Source organism: Schistocerca nitens, chromosome 1, assembly GCF_023898315.1.
Source record: "Schistocerca nitens isolate TAMUIC-IGC-003100 chromosome 1, iqSchNite1.1, whole genome shotgun sequence".
Lineage (NCBI taxonomy): Eukaryota > Metazoa > Arthropoda > Insecta > Orthoptera > Acrididae > Schistocerca > Schistocerca nitens.
Genome location: NC_064614.1, coordinates 817,520,598 through 817,528,750, shown reverse-complemented (window position 1 = coordinate 817,528,750; position 8,153 = coordinate 817,520,598).

Genomic DNA, 8,153 nt, shown 5'->3' with positions numbered 1-8,153 from the left:
TCCAGAACGGAATGGTTTGGGGAATCTTTTCGTGCCATTCCATGGGTGATCTTGTCATTCTGGAATGCGTAATGGATCAACAAAAGTACTCATCTATCTTTACAGGTCATGTCCACCGCAAAATGCAGTTTCTTTTCCTTTGGCACTATGTTATCTACCAGTACGACAACGCAATATGTTACACAGTTTGTAGTATGTGTGCGTGGTTCGAAGAGCATTAGGTTGGGTTTGCCATACGCTAGAAACAGGATGAAGAGATTAAAACAACAGATCAGATTACCATGTCTTGCTGACCATGAGAATAAAAAAGTAGAAGCCAGCCTCTCTGCAACACATTAAGGTGGACACAGAGGGACAAAGGACATGCGCTAAAACTTAGATCAAATGATGAAACACACCCTCGTGAATAAAACATAAAACTAAATCAGCCGATGAGGCGTTGTCAGATAAAATTAGCAGCAACAAGTCCACTAACCCAAGCTTTCGTTGCTGGGCAGTCAAAGTGGGACAGTGCACCAGAGTATGGGCCTCTGTCAACCAGGTGCCATACCAACACTCAGGCGGGTCTTCACGGAGCAGGAGGTAACTGTGGGTTGCCCAAGCGTGGCCAACGCGGAGCCGGCAGAGGACAACTGATTCCCTGCGAGAGACCCGCATGGAAGACTTACACACATTCGCAGTCTCCTTAATGACATGCAGTTTGTTGTGTGTACTGTTATGCCATTCCATCTCCCACAGCCGAAAAACCCTACTGGGTAAGTCAGAATGCAAGTCAGATTCAGAGATGCCCATCTCCAGAAGCAGTTTCCACGTAGCCTGTTTGGCCAGCCTGTCAGCAAATTCGTTGCCTGGGATGCCAAAGTGTCCTGGAGTCCACAAAATCACCACTGAATGACGGGACCAGTCCTGGACAAAGATGGACGCTACCAAAGGATGGCGAGGGTAGCATTGGTCGATAGCTTGTAGGAGTCAGTACACAGAAGAAACGATTCCCCAGGGCATGAACGGATATAGTGAAGTGCATGAGACATGGCAACCAGCTCTGCAGTGAATACACTGCAGCCATTGGGCAAGGAACATCAGCCATCAAGCCGTCTGTGTAAACCACTTTAGAGCCCCGAAACACATCAAGAATCGAGAGGAAGTGACAGCGGAGAGCAGCAGGAGTAACTGAGTCCTTAGGTTAATGTGAAAGGTCCAGATGAATCTGCGGCCTAGGTGTACACCATGGAGGTGTATGCGGACGGACCTGGATGGGAAGTGGTGAAGGGAAGGACTCCAGTTCAGACAGAAGGGATTGCATGCGAACCGCAATCATTAGCCCTGACCTGGGCTGCCGATGCGAGAGATGAACTGCTGCGGGTGGAAAAAGGAGACAGTAATTCAGATGCTCAGGAGAACTACGAATGTGTGCAACATAAATAGCGAGCAGTTGTGCATGTCAGATCTGCAATGGAAGGACTCCGGCGTCCATCAGGACACTCATCACCGGATTCATTCTAAAAGCTCCCGTCACTAGGTGAATGCCACAATGGTGCACTGGGTCAAGTACATGCAATGCTGAGGGTGCCGTCGAACCATAAAACACACTCCCATAGTCAAGGTGGGATTGAATAAGGGCTTTGTAGTGTTGCACCCCAGTTGGTGTTGCTCAGGCAACAGAGAGCATTGAGGTGCTGCCAGCACTTAAGCTGACAGAGGTGGGGAAGCCAAGTCAATCGGGTGTCGAAAACCAGTCCTAAGAATCGGTATGTCTTCACTACAGTGAGTGGATCGTCATGAAGGTAAAGTTCAGTTTCGGAAGAACAGTACGACACCGACAGAAGTGCACGACACACGACTTAGCGGCCGAAAACTGGAAGCCGTGGGCAAGAGCCCATGACTGTGCCTTGCGGATGGCTCCCTGCAGGCACCACTCATCAACACCAGTACTGGTGGAGCAGTACAAAATGCAGAAGTCGTCTGCACATAGAGAGGGTGAGATGGATGGCCCTACAGCTGCCGCTAGACCGTTAATGGCCACTAAAAATAGTGATACACTCAATACAGAGGCCTGCAGGACCCCATTCTGCTGGATGTGGGGTGAACGATGGGAGGCACACTTGGACACAGACAGTACGGAGTGACAGGAAATTCTGGATAAAAATCGGGAGCGGGCCTCAGAGACCCCACCCGTATAAGGTGGCAAGGATACGATGTCACCAAGTGGTGTCACATGCTTTGCGTAGATCAAAAAAGACGGCAACAAGGTGTTGGCGTCTGGAAAAGGCTGTTCGAATGGCAGACTCGAGGGACACGAGATTACCAGTGGTAGAGCGACCCTGACAGAAGCCGCGCTGACATGGTGCCATAGGCCACAGGGCTCCAGGACCGAACACAACCGCCAACACACCATACGTTCCAGCACCTTACAAACAACATTGGTGAGGCTGATGGGCCGATTGCTATCCATATCAAGCAGGTTTCAGCATCGGAACGATGGTGCTCTCCTGCCATTGCGATGGAAAGACACCACCTGGTTGAAGATGATGAGGAGATGGTGCTTGTAGTCAGATGAGATGTTTAATCATCTGACTGTGGATCCAATCACAGGGTGTATACGTGGACAAGGAAAAAAAATTCCCGGATTTCCCGGTTAAAAATACACTTTCTCCCTGGTGACAGTATATTTTCCCTTATCAATCCTTTCAATGGTTATGGTTTTATACACGGGTGTTCAATTTCCCGGCACTTTAGAAAACGAAACTCAGGGAAAAAGACACGGTTTGGAAACATCTTCGATGTGCAGCAACATGTACGCTGCGTATTTTCGTATTACGAAAGTAGACACTGGAATTCCACCAAACACCGCATGTTACTTTCCGAATCATTGAAATCGAGATTTCGATGCGCTTTTGTAGGCCGTTCGTAGCTCATGTCACGTGATCTCGCCAGCCGGTGACAGCGGATATTCAGAGCATAGGACACGTTATGTAGTCAGCCAGCAGCAACATCGCTGTTAAGTAGCACGAACATACAAACACGAAAAGTTAATAGTTTACATTAATATACATAGTGTTACTGCAAGGAAAGTTAAGTTTTCACATATAATATTGTTCTCAAGCTGCAAGAGAAGCTATGCTTTCGCATATTTTCCTGTTGATATTTTTTGCGCGTGTTACACTTTAAGATATATCACACAAATGTGCCAGTAAAACTTTTAATAATGACATAAATGTCTGATCTTCAGGGTTCGAAATTCTTCTAAATGGCGCGTCATCAAAGAGTTGATTTTTAAATGAGAGTCAAACGCTCTGTGATTTAATAAATTAATGGTACATTCTTGCACTTAGTTCAACATACGTAAAACGATATTTACTTTGAAAGTAACGCTTTTCAAACCACTATTCGCAATATTTTCCCGCGACCTGTTAGATATAGGTTCGTTTCAGCAGTTGCCAGAAAGCGCAAATAACAGGCGACACCGCGCTTGGGTAGCTACCATGACGTAGGAAGCCCGTATGTAAGTACGTGTAAAACATTGAAAGATCATACATTAAGTCATAAAAGAAACAAGACATCAGAGGATACTGCAAGAGCATCGGAATTTCGTGAACAATATTAAAATGTGCACATTTAAAGTGCATACTTGAAGTGCTCATTCTTATGTCCGGATTCCCAATTAAGTAGACCTCGGCCTGATATTAGGCTTTTCAGTATGGTTTTCGGGATGTAAATTTTCTTGGAGCACCAATACTGTATTATATAATTTTTGGTTCTTTATTATGACATAATGCCATAGGTGCTAGAAGATGAAAACGTGCACTTGAAATGAAGCGAACAGTTGAAACTAGCCAGTAGTGTGGAATTAAACATTTCGTTTCGAATAAACTGACTGCATCTACGGAAAAGGTTAATAAAAGTCAAATTTCTTTAGCAAACAGACAAAAATAACTTCATTGTTCCGCAAGGCGATTAATGCTTCACAGTCAGAATGGCGGAAATAAAATCTGAAAGTAATGACATATTTTAGCCTTCCGTAATTATGTGAATGTGTTTTAATTCACTTGATAGCTCTCGGCCACAGATATCCGTTTTGTTTTCATTTGACGTGGAGTAAACAAAGGGGAAACAGCAAATTCACTAAATGTGAACACGGGTCATGTGGAGACTACCCACTATAACGCAGACTGGTCTGGCCATCAGCCCCCGGATCTACGGCATTTGCGAACCGAGTCAATACCAAAAATATTGAATTTTCAAAATATGTTCATCTTGTAGCGCACATCTTTCTGAAAGGTCTGAAACACAAAACATGTGTGTTCGAGGAAATGTAAGACATATTATTTGGTCTTAAGTATGCCAAAGTGCAGTGCCACGCCTCTTCATAAAGCATTTTTCTACCGCACATCCAAACTATATTCAGGCGAGTGGAAATTGAAATGTCCTGTGGTGTCTCTCCTGCTCCAGTCGGCCGATTTGACAGCCTGCCCCTATTTAAAAAAAAATCTCGCAATTAATAGCGGATGGGATTATTTGTAATCGAGAGTACAAGAACTCTTCAGAAAATCTGAACTCTTTATTGCCTATTAGTTAATAACTTGCAGTCTTGTGTGACACAAAATTAAATATAGGCTATATAAAACCAATACTGACAAGAGATAAGAAAGAAATTACACATTTCCTCAAACCTTAGCTCCTAGCATTTTTTTCTCTCTAACCTTGGTACAGATTTACATGGCGTGCTTTCCTTTCTGTGAAAGAATCTATTACCTCATCAAAGTTCGCCAAACGTTTTGCTACATGAAAAATCGGAATGTCGTTATCTAGTACTGAAAATCTGTTAATACAAATAATACCCAAGACTGGTGTGGTTTGTCGATCGGATTACATCTATTTTGTCACTGTCTGCTAGATAAAACAAAGTAAGCCTTTCTAATATTACAGCAATTTTGTAACACACACACACACACACACACACACACACACACACACACACACCAAATAAACTACACTGTTTTGGCACAAATGGTCACTTTTATAACACGACAGAATATAATTCACGAAATACCAATATCAAATGCCTATTAGGCCTACTACAAGCAAAAAGCTCTGTTAGGAAATAGTTTCACCTTTCATTCATATGCACCAGCTTCTCAACCATGAGATCGAAAAGTAGTAATACGAAATTTTTATATAAATTTGGAATCGTCTTATTCTTCCATAATTTGTGTAATGTCCCCGTTTCTTCTCCTTTCTCGTTCTAACAATCTTGTCATCACCAATTCTGTAGCTATTGCTGCCATTGTCAAAATTTGTTCGCCGGTTAACTTCACTAACCCGGTCAGAATCACAGGTTTAGTTATCTCGCGGTTAGGCGTTATTACGTGTTCGAACAACACGTTTTCCGCGCTACTTCCAGAATAGAACTTATGCGTCTGCTAGCCGGGGACTGTACAACTGGTCCTTCCTAGTGTAGCGATCTGGCCAAAAATTTTCTGTCAAAATTTAATTTTCTTGGATACACCGAGAAGATAATACGTAATCTTTCTCACCTGTTAGTCGCTTATTTCCATTCTGGTAGTCTGAATCTACGGATTTCGCAAACCCATTCAACCACATATTCAGACAGCGATTGGCATTCATCCGTTCGGCTTTACTCCCTCAGCTCGTATTGCCCCGCCCCCTTTTGTCTGCGGAAAGTTTATTTCTAGAATTCTCCTGACAGAGACATCACGTACACTACGCATGCATTCAAAAGTCAACTTATGATTCATTCAGAAATCAACTTGAAATGTATTCAAAAACCAACTGGGAAGCGTTTCAAAATCATATGAATAATCGATAGATAAACGTGGAGGAGGAGGAGATTAGTGTTTAACGTCCCGTCGACAACGAGTTCATTAAAGACGGAGCGCTAGCTCGGGTGAGGAAAGGATGGGAAAGGAAATCGGCCGTGCCCTTTTAAAGGAATCATCCCGGCATTTGCCCGTAGCGATTTAGGGGAATCACGGAAAACCTAAATCAGGATGGCCGGAGACGGGATTGAACCGTCGTCCTCCCGAATGCGAGTCCAGTGTGCTAATCTCTGCGCCACCTCGCTCGGTGAGATAAACGTGCGATGGATGCTAGGCGCTTTGTGGAAAGTTTTTTTTCCTCAATAATATGAATTTGGCGCCCCCTTCCCCCGGTAGCATCTAGCTGCGACTGCTTGCACAGCCAACAGCCACATTCCTGTAGCCAGAAGCGGCAGAATCTACTACTCAAACGTGACTCAACTGCGCATGCGCATGAGCCCGCGCGTAACTGCTAAAACAAATCGAATGTAAACAGTTGTGACTTCACGCTCATCGGAGGCAATTTGTTGTTATGAAGCATTGCATAGTCTTCCTAAAGCCTTTGACACCTTTTGCTGTTGGCAGACACTTGCGTGAGCACTGTGTGTCGCTGTTGTTAACGGCGCATTTCCTTTGCAATTTAAGTTAGTTTCGTCTTTTTCTCTCGTTTATGTTTTATTGTTGAAGTATTATTCTGCAGTAGCGGGATACAGTAATATCCTTTGTTAGAGTATCGGTTCTTACCAGTCACAATTACAAAAATTTAACTGAAAACTCAAACAATGAAAAATTCCCGGAATTCTAAAAATATCCCGGGTTTTTCCCGAATCTCCCGGGTCGTATACACCCTGAATCAGGCCCAGGAGCTGTGTTGCGGCAATGTGCAAGTTCGCTGAGGAGCTCCCACTCTGCAAATGTGGCGTTATAGGGTTTGACGCAGAAGCTCCAGCAAAGTGCTCGGCAATCGCGTTTGCATCGGTACATAGCACGCCATTGATGGTAATGCCAGTGACACCTGTTGGGGTCCGGTACCCAAAAAGACGTCTGATCTTCGTCCAGACTTGGGAAGGTGATGTATGGCACCCAATGGTCGACATGTACCTCTCCCAACACTCCTGTTTTTGTCGTTTTATAAGCTGGCATACACGGGCACGGAGCTGCTTAAAGGCTATCAGATGCTCTAGGGAAGGGTGTCGCTGTACAGCTCACCGACACTCTGTAATTGCCTCAGCAACTTCCAGCGACCACCAAGGGACTGTCTTTCACCAGGGGCACCCTAAGGAGCAAGGGATCACGTTTTCTGCTGCAAAAACGATTGTGGTAGTCACCTGCTCAAGCATCACATCGATGTTACTATGTGGGGCAGAGTCAATGGTGACCGCAGAGGTGAAAGTTTCGCAGTCCGCCTTGTTTAAAGCCCATCTGGGCAGTCGTCCGTGGGCTCGATGCGAAGATGGGGAAGTGGTCACTACAACACAGGTCATCATGTGCTCTCCAGTGGATATATGGGAGAAGTTATGTGCTTTAAATTGATAAATCAATGACTGAGTAACTACCTCAAGTCACACTGAAATGTGTAGCGGCCCCAGTATTTAAGAGGCAGAGGTCGAACTGAGACAGTAATGTTTCAACACTCGATTATAGTCGCTACGGTTCCTATATCATCCCTTATAGCCGCGGAGGGCAGGGTTCCGCATTGCCAGGAACTAGGTTTCTTGGAGAGCAACGCAGAAAGCAGGTGTAAAGCTTGACATTAGCTGAAGCTCAGCAAGGCGGTGGAAAAAACTGCCGCAATTCCACTGGAGAACAACGTGATCGTGAGGCATGGAACCTTTAACGAGGCAGTTTATATCTCAGGGTCACCTGCTGCCACCGATTTATTTCCTGAGCAGTCTGTATCCATGGTGTCTGAGGGTCAGGCGAGATCTCGGTCCTCAGCGGACGCCAGAATCTCCACCTAATCCTCAGAAGCGAAGCTTGTAGGTAGCGGTGGTATGGGTGCCACTGCAAGTCCCTTGGTCTTGGGATTATTCTTTTTGGTTTTCTCCTGCTCCTTGGGTTTCTCTGGCTGGGAGGGCTTGACTGATGCAGTCTCCGGGACTGAGGGTGATTGTGAAGCCCTACAACCAGCTACTTTTGGGCACTTCAGCCACTGGCAGGAGTCATCTTTCCCACTAGTGGAACGGAAACCTGAGAAGGGAGTGACCCAAGGGACCCCTTCCTAGCGAGAGGTGCTGAAAAGTACTTATGCTTTTCTGGCTGAGAAGAGAGGCCTGGTCTCCCTGATGATTAGGGGGGCAGTGCTCCCGAGGCAGGTTGTGTTGGATCAACAGGGAG